Here is a 10,635-nt window from a genome sequence, read left to right as displayed (position 1 = left end):
CAGGCCACAGTACCTTCCTATAGCCAACAATTTTCTTCCAGAGCATCTCACTGTCCTTGTTCATTTAAATAGGAATAATGGGAGTTGTCATCCAACGCACTGGAAAGACTTGTACAAGGTTGCCTTAGAATAACCAAAGCATAGGAATAGGTCAACCAAGGTGAGACTTGCTGGCCAGTTCAAACATTTTAATGGGACATAGAGGATGTTCCTTAACTAAACTGTAAACTAACTAATCAATCACAGATTAATGCAACAGGTTGTGCAAACTTAGTCCAGGTGTTTATTATTCAGTTTTCAACTCAGAAAGCTGGGTAAACTAGGGTCATTAGCCTTGGTAAGCATGTCATGTGAACACAATCACATGCTTGATAGTTCTTTGATCCTTACATATCATACTGGGACTTTTTATGTTTGAGGATTCTTTTGAGAAAAGAATGAGGTGTTTAATAAGTGACAAACTCAGGATGCCCAAAGGCAGATGCCAAAAAATGTCTATAACCATTTTTAGTCCCATCTATGATTCCTGATTCTTGTGCTCAAAGGTAAAGGACTCAATCATCCAAAAACTTTGTGGAAGTTCTAACTGTATGGAATAATTCTTGGTGAGGGATATGGGGAGTTAAAGACCAGTGCATAGGATGCAGTAGTACATGTTAGCTGGCTGTCTAAGTATAGATCATCTGCCTGTCTAGTAGGAACTCAGTCAGCAGACAATGACCAGTGATAACAAGTCCATGACATGAAAAGTTTAATCTATGAAGGTTTGCAGATCAAACCACTGTACAATGCCAAGGAAAAGGTTGGGGATCTCCTCTTGACAGTTTGACAGCTTTTTTGCAGCTTTTTTGATTTTCCCACTCAGAATTACAAATTTTTGAAATGGCCACTGGACTCGTGACTTTAATAATGGTCTGATCTGCAGAAATTCCCAAGTAGAAATGTTTTGTATCCTTGCTATGAAAAGCTTCTGCCTATACAACAGATCAGGCTGTTTGAATCTAGTATGTTGCTCTTTGTTTCTTGTCCACTTGTAATATGCTTTTCTATCAGTGGTCAACAAGGCAGCTAATATCCTGTAAGTATACTATAAAACATGCACAGAGATGGTGTATTGGATGACCCAGGAGGAACAAGTGTAGGAAGACAGCCACGTTAGTCCATGGTGGCAAAAAATCAGGAATCTGGTAGCACCTTTTCTGACTAACACATTTTATTGAAAGGCACAAGCTTTTGTGAGCTGTAGCTCACTTCATCAGATGCTGATGCAACTCATGAAAGCAACTCATGAAAGCCATTCCGAGAAGCAGAATTCATCCCTTCGAGCTCCCCCTACTGGTCGATGATTTGGCCACAGGCATGATTAGGATAGCCTCTAGGAAAGTCAGTTTTCTTCCTCAGAGATGGGGAGGGCACAGATCAGTTTCCTTGATTAACCGAATGGGAAGACTTAGCCAGTGAAGTGGAAATAATGGGAATATTGGGAGAAAGTGACCATGTAATGTTGGACTTCATGATTTTCAGGAAACTAAGGCTCAGTATGTCAAACATGTGTGTGTGTGTGTGTGTGTGTATGTACATGTACATGTACATGTATATGTACATGTATATATTGGATTCAATAAAGTAGAGTTTAATAAACTAAGAGCAATGATAAATAGAATTCCATGGCTGGAAAAACTAACAAGAAAAGTAAATCAAGTTATGCAAAGCATAATTGCAAACAGTTTCAACAAGGGAAGAAAAGAGGAAAGCGATAAAAGAAGCCAATGCAGCGGTACATTATGTTGTGTTGACAATGGAAAGAGTTTAGTTAAGATATAAACCCAAAAGGATATATATAGAACATGGAAGGAAGCCAAAAGGAATGATCCAGGAAACTACAGCCCAGTCTGACATCGACACATACAGTAGGAATATTTAGAGCAAACCATAAAATAATTGACTTCTAAGCAGCCTGAAAACAATGCAGCAATTACTAGACTTTAGCATAAATTATTCCAGAAGAAGGACTGTTGAACTAATTTGGGGGGGGGGGCACAGGGGAGGGAATCCAGTAATTTTCTTAGTAGGCTATAGGAATGCTGTACACATAATATGATTTTGCAAAGCATTTGATAAATTATTGCATTACATTTTGATTAACAAGCTAGTTAAGTGTGGATTGGATGGCATATGTATAGCTGGCGCTAACATATATTCAAAGAATGTTCATCATCCTGATCAAACTGGAAGGAGATATCAAGTGGGGTACCACAAAGATCAACTCTAAAGTGAGCCTTCAACATTTTTATTAATGACTTGGATGAGGAGATGGAAGAAATGCATATCAAATTTGCTGAGCAGAAAAAGCTACTGATGATACCACAGAAAGTTTGATACTTGATATCTATCCATTCTACAGCTGAGTCAAAATGTAAAAGCATGATTATGTGGGCATTTGGGTCACCATTCACATAATATTTTTTCCATCAATTCCATACACCCACATTTTGGGCAACAATGGCTCAACTGTCAATGGACATTTGGGCTTATAGGATGCTAAGACAGTCTGAAAGCTTCTCTGGACCTCCATGATTCCATGCTTCCAGGAGTATTGGAGAATGGAACTGACAAAATTAACATCAATCTGTTAGCAGCCACTTACTGTACAACCAAAAGACAAGATTCTCACAGTCTTCTTTAACTAGCTTTACTGAAAGGGGAAAAGAATTAGATTACAGAAATTTTGATAACTGGATACATTTACTGTAGTACCTAATTTATTTCTAAGTAAAACCCAGTGAAGTAGATCTTGATTTTCCAAAAGCAATTTCACAGCTATGGGTTCCTTGTACAGCCCTTAAGGATGCTGACATCATAGGAAACAGGGGATAAGTAAAAAGCTGGTTCCCTATTTGGCGGTAGGGGGAGGTTTGCCAGATGGCCTCCAGTCAGTGGTGCAGCTGATGCTTGAGTTTAGGATGGAGGTCCAAAACCACATGCTTAAGAGAGCACCAAATTGCACCCACAGAGTGAGAAGTGGGTGGGGCAGTAGCATTCAGGCCTATTATCTATAATTAGGTTTACATGGCCATGCTGGGACTCATCTGGGATCAATCAGCTTGCATATCTTTATTTATTTCATGTCCAGATCAGACAGTATATACCTAAAGGACGCAGGCAGGGAGCAAAGAAAGGAAAGGTCATCTTGCTGTTATTTGAGCCAGAATAACTTTTCCACTTCAGGTTTCTCAGAACAAGCCAACACTGACTTCTTGTGGCTAAATGAACTCATCACAAGTTGGCTCAAGTGGTGGTTTCTGAAAGAATGCAATAGAGATATTCTCATCCTAAATGTGAACGTGAAGGGGCATGTGAAAGCGAGAGGGTGCACAATTCAGCATTTTGAGCTGGCTGCTGGAGTTGTTTGTGCTTCTGGCACAGGATTTGAGAGCTGAGAAGATTTGAAGCACCGGGTCAGGGGAGATGGGGCAGAATCGTTACCACAAATGCATCTGTATTATTTACTTGATTTTTTTTTAACTTGTACCCTGCCTTTCTGTCCATAGGGCATTCAAGGTAGCTAACACTCTAAAATAAAAGATAAATAATAAAATTCAAATACAAACCGCATAATGAACTGCCTTTATTTGAATTTCACTTGCTTATCTTTAATTTAAAAGCCTAGCTGAGGAAAATGTTCAGAATGCCAAACTCCCATCCTCATTATAGAACCACTGTTGAGTCTGGATACAAATTTTGAGAATCCTTGCAAAAACTATGAGCAAAAACTGTAATTAGAAGAATGCACATATTTTGGACTTCACTATCCATATCACCTTCCACTCTGTGGAGAAAAAAATACGAAGTATTGTTTGTTCGTTTCAACTTTTCTTATTTGTTTGAGTGGCATGCTCACTCTGAACTACATTTAAAAAATAAATAAATGTTTTATTCTTTCCTTGGTTTTGCTTTAAGGCAATAGCCAGAACCTAACATGAAGTTCCAAGGCTCCATCCATCATCTGTCCAAAAATGTGCAAATGCGTGTCAGTCACCTATTCTTAGGCAAATTATAGGGGCTGGGTCCAAAAACAGTCTGGCTCAGAAAGATTGCTCTGAAGTTGCCTGTTAATGAGATGGTTAATGGTGTGGAGGAAATGCAGGCCATTCTACTTGGGTGGGGAAGAGCCTTAGGCACATTCTCCTGCACCTTCCTGTTCTGCGGATGTGGCCATTCCACTTGCATCAGCCTTAAAAGTTAGTTCTATCTGTTGGTGGCAAAGAAACCAGCATTTTCAGAAACAAACAAGGCTCTTTAGAATAACCTAGTTTCTATGCGGAGGCAGTTCAGATGTTGTCAGTCTGCATGCAACCTTAGATGGCTTCAGTTCTCTGCCAAGGAGATAGCATTCCATGCTCAGCTAACGCAGCTCCTAGGAGCCGCCCAGGGTCCTGATTCCTAGATAGGGGAGACTTGAATTGATGGGACTTTTGATTTGACTGGCAAGTGATTATGTTCCACTTTAAACTACTGAACCCTTACAGAAAACTGGAGCCTGGCTCCATGTGTGGCTGACATAAAAGGGGACAAGGGTTTGGTTGCACAGTTGCAGCTGCTTTTTTTTTCCTCCTTTCCACCACCACCCAGATGCCCCTGAACTTAAGTAATCTAAATTATTAAGAATCATGCAGTAACACTCAAGCATCTGCTTTTTGGGTAGGGTGTTGTGTGTAGTAGATGTCTTGCAGTTTTTAAAATTGATCTGCTATGAACATATTATCTATCCAGAAGTCTTGGTAGTGAGTCAGCTTACCACAGAAGTAAATACTCACCTGTCAGACAGACAGCCAGCCAAAAAGGACAGATCTGTGAGCAAGACCACCTATCTCCCCTGATATCTGCCTGGCTACTTCAGTCAGGCAGGGTTGGCGCACTCCAGATTCCTTCAAGTAAACAAGGCCATCTATCAGGATCCAGAAGCACGCCTTCTCTGTAGCACTGCCTGCCCTCTGCATTGAGGTTCCCCCCAAGATTCGAACAGCTCCCAGCCTACTGGTATTTTGAAGGGCCCTGAAGATGTGGCTCTTTGCCCAGGCCTTTGGTGAGGGAGAGGACCCCTTGCTTCATTCCATCCAGTCTGTCACTGTTGCCATCTTTTATCTTTTTTTCTGATTTTTAGTTTTATTGTAATTTCTTTGTTTTGATTGTTGTGAGCCACTCAGAGTTGTTGGGAGTCAGGTGGCATACCAACTTAATAAATTTCTACTACTACTACTACTACTACTACTATAGAAGAAGGGAGCAACAGCTTGATTCAAGCTATTCTTCTTCCACACATCCCACTGTAGGAGTAGAACTAATTAAGTAAGGATCAGCATAATGAATTTCTGATGGATTGAACTATATCTTTTGGCCTAACTTATTTAAAGAGCAGCAGGTTAGCAAAAGCTGATTAGCAAAGCAAGCAATTAAATATGAAACCTTGCAGACACCCTTTGAGTTGTATGAATTAAGAACTTACCCTTCAAGGTCATTCAGGTCAGGAAACAAATTCTATAAATTTGACTGGAAGTCTATTTTACTGAGATATAGTAACAAAACCTTGCAAGCTTGATTGTTTCCCCTTCTCTCCTTTTTATAACCCAGGAAGTTAGGGCAGAGCCATGTTGAGTTTCTTTTTTATGTTTTCCTTGTTTCCCAGGCTTAAAGCATCTTTTTATTTTTGCAAGTGTTGCTGCGTAGTTTCTCCAAGGTCATCTCTGTAGCTCTCTACACATTCAGAAATTCTGGAGCAGGTCTGAGAAGAGCATTCCTGGTGCCAGAACACCATATGGTAAAAGAATGGATGGGTTTGATGGGACATTTGACATCCCTGGAGGCAAATGCTTCATATCCTGCAGGCCTGGTTCTTTTGCTCTGCAAGTTGGGTTGCTCTGACTTTCCACATGATGGTTGCAAACATAAAACACTTGCTTGGCCCTTAAAGTCAGAGCACTCCCACATAAGGATTCTGCCCGTTTGAAAGCAGCTCCAGACCCCCAGTGACATCCAGTTAGCCTTGCAGCTTGATGTCTTTGTTTTGCTTTTTTTATTGGATTTTTGTTAGGACACCATGGCTTTGTTTCCCCTTTGGCAGAAATCTTGTCTCACCCCACCTCCTGGCTCCTGAGTTTTGGGTCCTGTAAGGGAAATGCCACTTTGATGTCTTGCAGGCTCCCCGCCATAGCCCAAGCAGAACTAGTAAGTTGGAAACTGCCAGTATTTTATTATCACGTTCCCATCCTTCTCCCACCACCAAACCACTAGGTATGTCTTTCCCTTCACTTGAGGGTGAGTTGGCTTTTTTGTTGTTGCAGCAGAACCTGCAAGCAGCTCAGAACATCCCAATGATTTCTCAACATTTCAAGTCAGTAAAAGCAAACGGCATCACAGAGATCACCTGCAAACTGCTTTGGAGAATGTGGAAGTGAAACAGGTGAGTGTAAGAGTACACATACTATAGAAAAGCAGGTTATAGGTCAGGGGTATGTCTGTTTCTTGGAGAGAATGAATGTTTGTGAATGTTTAAAGGATCAAACCATATTTCAGACAAGCTTACTCTGGATCCTGAAGGATTCAGGTCATCATATTAAATAAATAAATAAATATCACAAATATATTTATTAAATATATTGATGATTGTTGTAAGAAAAAATATTGACCTTTGAAATTTATTTTATTTGGAATTGGTCTTCCAATCAGCTGCACTCTTTTTGATAGATGTTCTTTCCTTTAACTGTAAGCCTCCCAGAATTGCTGAGGAGTCAGGGGGCATCAAAATTGAATTAAACATATAAATAAATAATTAAAGCAAACACTTGGAATTCTCTGTACTAAGGAAACTAAAAACCTTTGTAAATACTTCAATATGCTTTTTCTGATTTGTGTAATAAAAGTCATGAAGAAAAACAATTCAACTACTTTTAAAAAGTTGAAGTTAATATTTCTTTTATGTTTCTTCCTGTCATATAAATTGCACACATTGGCAGTAGAAATTATAGTGATATAAGTGCTGTTTATTAAGATTATGTTAAAACTGCAAATTAAAATCCCACCCTTGTTCACAGGCTCCATGGTTTGACCATAGTATACACTATTTGCCCTCTTGTTTTCATTTTTGCTTGAATGGGCATTTATCACAATCTTGCAGTTTAGGAACAACCATTTGGGATGCATTCTGACATGCATCTTCTTCCCCAAAGAGGAAGTGACATGAACCAAATCTGAATTTCAGGCCAAGTGCGGGGATTAGATTAAAGCTGGAGAGATCAGAATTCAAATTTCCATTTTGCTGTGAAATGTGATGGTTGATTTCACACAACATGCTAGATTAAGCTAAAACAAGGTTGGGCATTTTGTGGTTCAGCGTGTTTTAGGAACTCAGCCACTGTTGTAGTGTGTTGTATAAAACAGGCCATCAGATTAGGTTATGATAGTGTGTTATACGAACAGAGTAATTGTGTTTTGTTAACTTGGATTTAGGTTTTAGCACACCCAACCACTGGGTAATTTTGGACAAATAACAATGTTTTGTCTTGATCTTTCCCTCTGAATTACTAGAAAGATCAAATAATGAAAAGAATCATATTCACTGCCTTTTGCTCATTGTAAGAATGTTTAAATAACAGTGCAAATAAAAAGGTATTCGACAGATCACAACTGAGAAGTGGAGCCCTGTTCCCACAACATCTGTGATATAGTAAAAGATTAAGTGCCCCATGCCAAAACTGAGTGGAATCCTGCCAGTGGGAGAACCCCAGGACAACAGATGGGTGGCATACCAATGGTTTCTTTTGCATGTGCTCCTGATTCTTTCTCCTTTTTAGTTTGCTTCTTTGAAGCAGAAGACTCTTTCAGTGACTTTTATAACAGCTTTCAAAAACATCAGATACATATTTTTCATAGCCCAATAAATGATTGTTTCTGTCTTATCATCAGTGCCAGCATATCCTCACTTAGAAAATAAACTTTTGGGATATTACAAGAAATGTTTGTTTCATTTCCTTTTTGAATACTATTTAAAATATGTTTTTTCTTCTTGCAGTTTAGAAAATTGTACCCGTAACATGAGCTGGATGGACATGATAGGCTCATCCATCAGAGTTAGGTGCCAGGAAAAAAAACAGTACAAGGGAAAATAAACATGTTATTTCAAGGTCTTGCTGAAATGGCAGACTTGAGAAAATCATTGTACTTAAACTTCATTTTCCACCATACATAACAGAGTTATTTACTCAGTGATAGAGTCATCATTTGTACATTGGCAAAAAAGACAAAAGGTGGCATAAAATCTGTATACTGAATGCTAATTCATTATGAGAGATGTAAGCTTAGAAATGCTGCCTATAAATTTATATAGCAACATAATATGGCCCACCAGAGAGAGTATTGTAACTGATAATCCTGTACAGCCTGGTGTCCAACTCTTGGTGATGGGCAACTCTAAGACACCATTATTTACCTTCTTATAGTTCTTTATTTTTAAACTGAGTTCCATTCAGACAGCCTTTCAAAGGGAGCAAATTTGTGCAGTGTGCAAATTTTTTCCTGACTTTTTTTTCCTACCAATTTATTCAAGGCGATAAAAGAGAACTTGCTTTTAACAATTATTTCAAAACAGAAGTCATTTGGAGGCATATGATGATATTCCTGCACTATTTACTCTTTACTCTTACTCTTTAAGAGAGAGAGATGAAATTGCCCTGTTTTTCATTGATAATCATCTATCCAGCAGTCTGCAAGCTCTTTGGCTTCTCAATGGAAGGCATCAGAAAGAAGTAATAATAAATCCTTCCTTTTTGGAGAGATGGAAAAAGGTGAGTTACCAGGGAGGCCTCAGAGCAGAAATACATTTTTTAAAAAAAATCAATACCAGTAGTTGAGCCTGCTCTCTCACTCTGTGCTACGTTCAAGAATAGAGGACTCTCAAAAAAAGAAAATCAGAAGAAATTCTCAAGCTCCCTGAAAATGAGATGGAAACCAGAAGCTTTTCTTTGCAAAGAAGGTTTCAGCACAGCATTTCTTCTTAGAGGAATGTCCTCTGAAAGCACTACTGTCCTTGATGTAGTCCTTGATATGGTCACTGTGGATAGCAGATCCTGATATGTGGCAAAGGTGAACCAGGCTCCACTCTGCCGCTGCTCTCCTCAATGCTCCCTTAAAAACTCAGCAGGCTCACTCCTGCCCCCTTGGCAGCAGCTGAAAGAAGACTTCTCCTGTCCTCCCTTCCTGAATTCCCCACTGGGTATTCTCAGAGCAAGGCGACTCTGCTTATACAGAATATTTAAGCTTACACTTCTTGTCCCAGGAATCTATAACAATTCCCCAAGATGGAACACCAGTTTTATTTCCTTTTACATTCCGTTACTCAAGATGGATCTATACTGCATTATTTTTAAAAAAACAAGAACAGAATTTACTTTTTCAGTGCTTTGTTTTAGATATTTCTTTTGATTGCATTTATTAAAAATTATTTTATGGTGTCAATCAACAGTACCCTGTCTACAAACTTCTTTTCCTCTTAACTCCAATCAGGCTCATTTTGCTTCCCACTCCATCTCATCCCTACCTTCTAAGAGGAAAAAAGGGGGTGGGGGTGGGGAGAAGAACATTCATCTACTAGAGGTGGCTGAGACTGAGGACATCTGGAAAATATTCTTGGCATGAACCCTCTGTGCCCCTGGCTAACATCCAACTCAGCAGCCCATCAAACAAATGGTAAAAGACACATTGGTGAAAAGGCCGGCGAGCTTTTTAATGGCATGACCAAGAATTCCCTTTGAATAACAAATCTACTAATGATCGTTTTTCATACAAACAAAAAAGTGATTTCCTTTTTTTTATTATTTTTAAGTCATGATTTAGAATTAGGAAAATGCCATGTGAATCTGTACACAGCTTCATGCCAAACTTTTGTGGCGCTGAGAACGTTGCCATGCATTTAAACCAGAATTTAATGGGTTTTTTTCTTTTTACTTCCTTGTTTGCAATTGTACATTCTAGTTGTAATGTGTAAAACATTCTAGAGCTGCTTTCAGAAAAACGTAAAAAAAGAAAAAAAATACATTGAGGTGGTTTATCATGGAGCCTGACAATGTTTTGAGCATACAATACCAGTCACCTGAAATCCTGCCTACCAACCAGGTTTGTTTGTTCTGCACTGTGGGAGACAGTGTTAACACAGAGCTGCTCCTTGGTGGGACATTTCTGACCTTAAAAGCAAGCCCTCTCATCCATTAGCAATGCAAAGTTATTAGCGGTCTGGTATTAAATTCAGTCCAAAGAAATACCCATATTGTTTACATTGCACAACACATTGCCTTTCACAGGAGACATATATAGCATCCTGTTTTGTTTTGTTTTGTTTTGTTTTTCATCTTTCAAAATAGGTGGCTTGTGCTCTTTCACATCTTGACTGAACACATGGTTTAACGCCTTGCAGTTACTCTATACTTCAGACTAGCCTGAGAAACGAAGTAGCAAAAGATTATATATGTTCCCATGTGACCCAAAGATTAAGAACAGCCTTTGAGAACACTCAGCCCACGAAATCTCCCAGAAGCACCCCTGAAATCTCTTCCCCAGTCTACAGGTATTCTGCCATCTAGATTA

This window comes from Candoia aspera, chromosome 1, assembly GCF_035149785.1.
Source record: "Candoia aspera isolate rCanAsp1 chromosome 1, rCanAsp1.hap2, whole genome shotgun sequence".
NCBI lineage: Eukaryota > Metazoa > Chordata > Lepidosauria > Squamata > Boidae > Candoia > Candoia aspera.
This window is presented reverse-complemented; position numbering follows the sequence as displayed.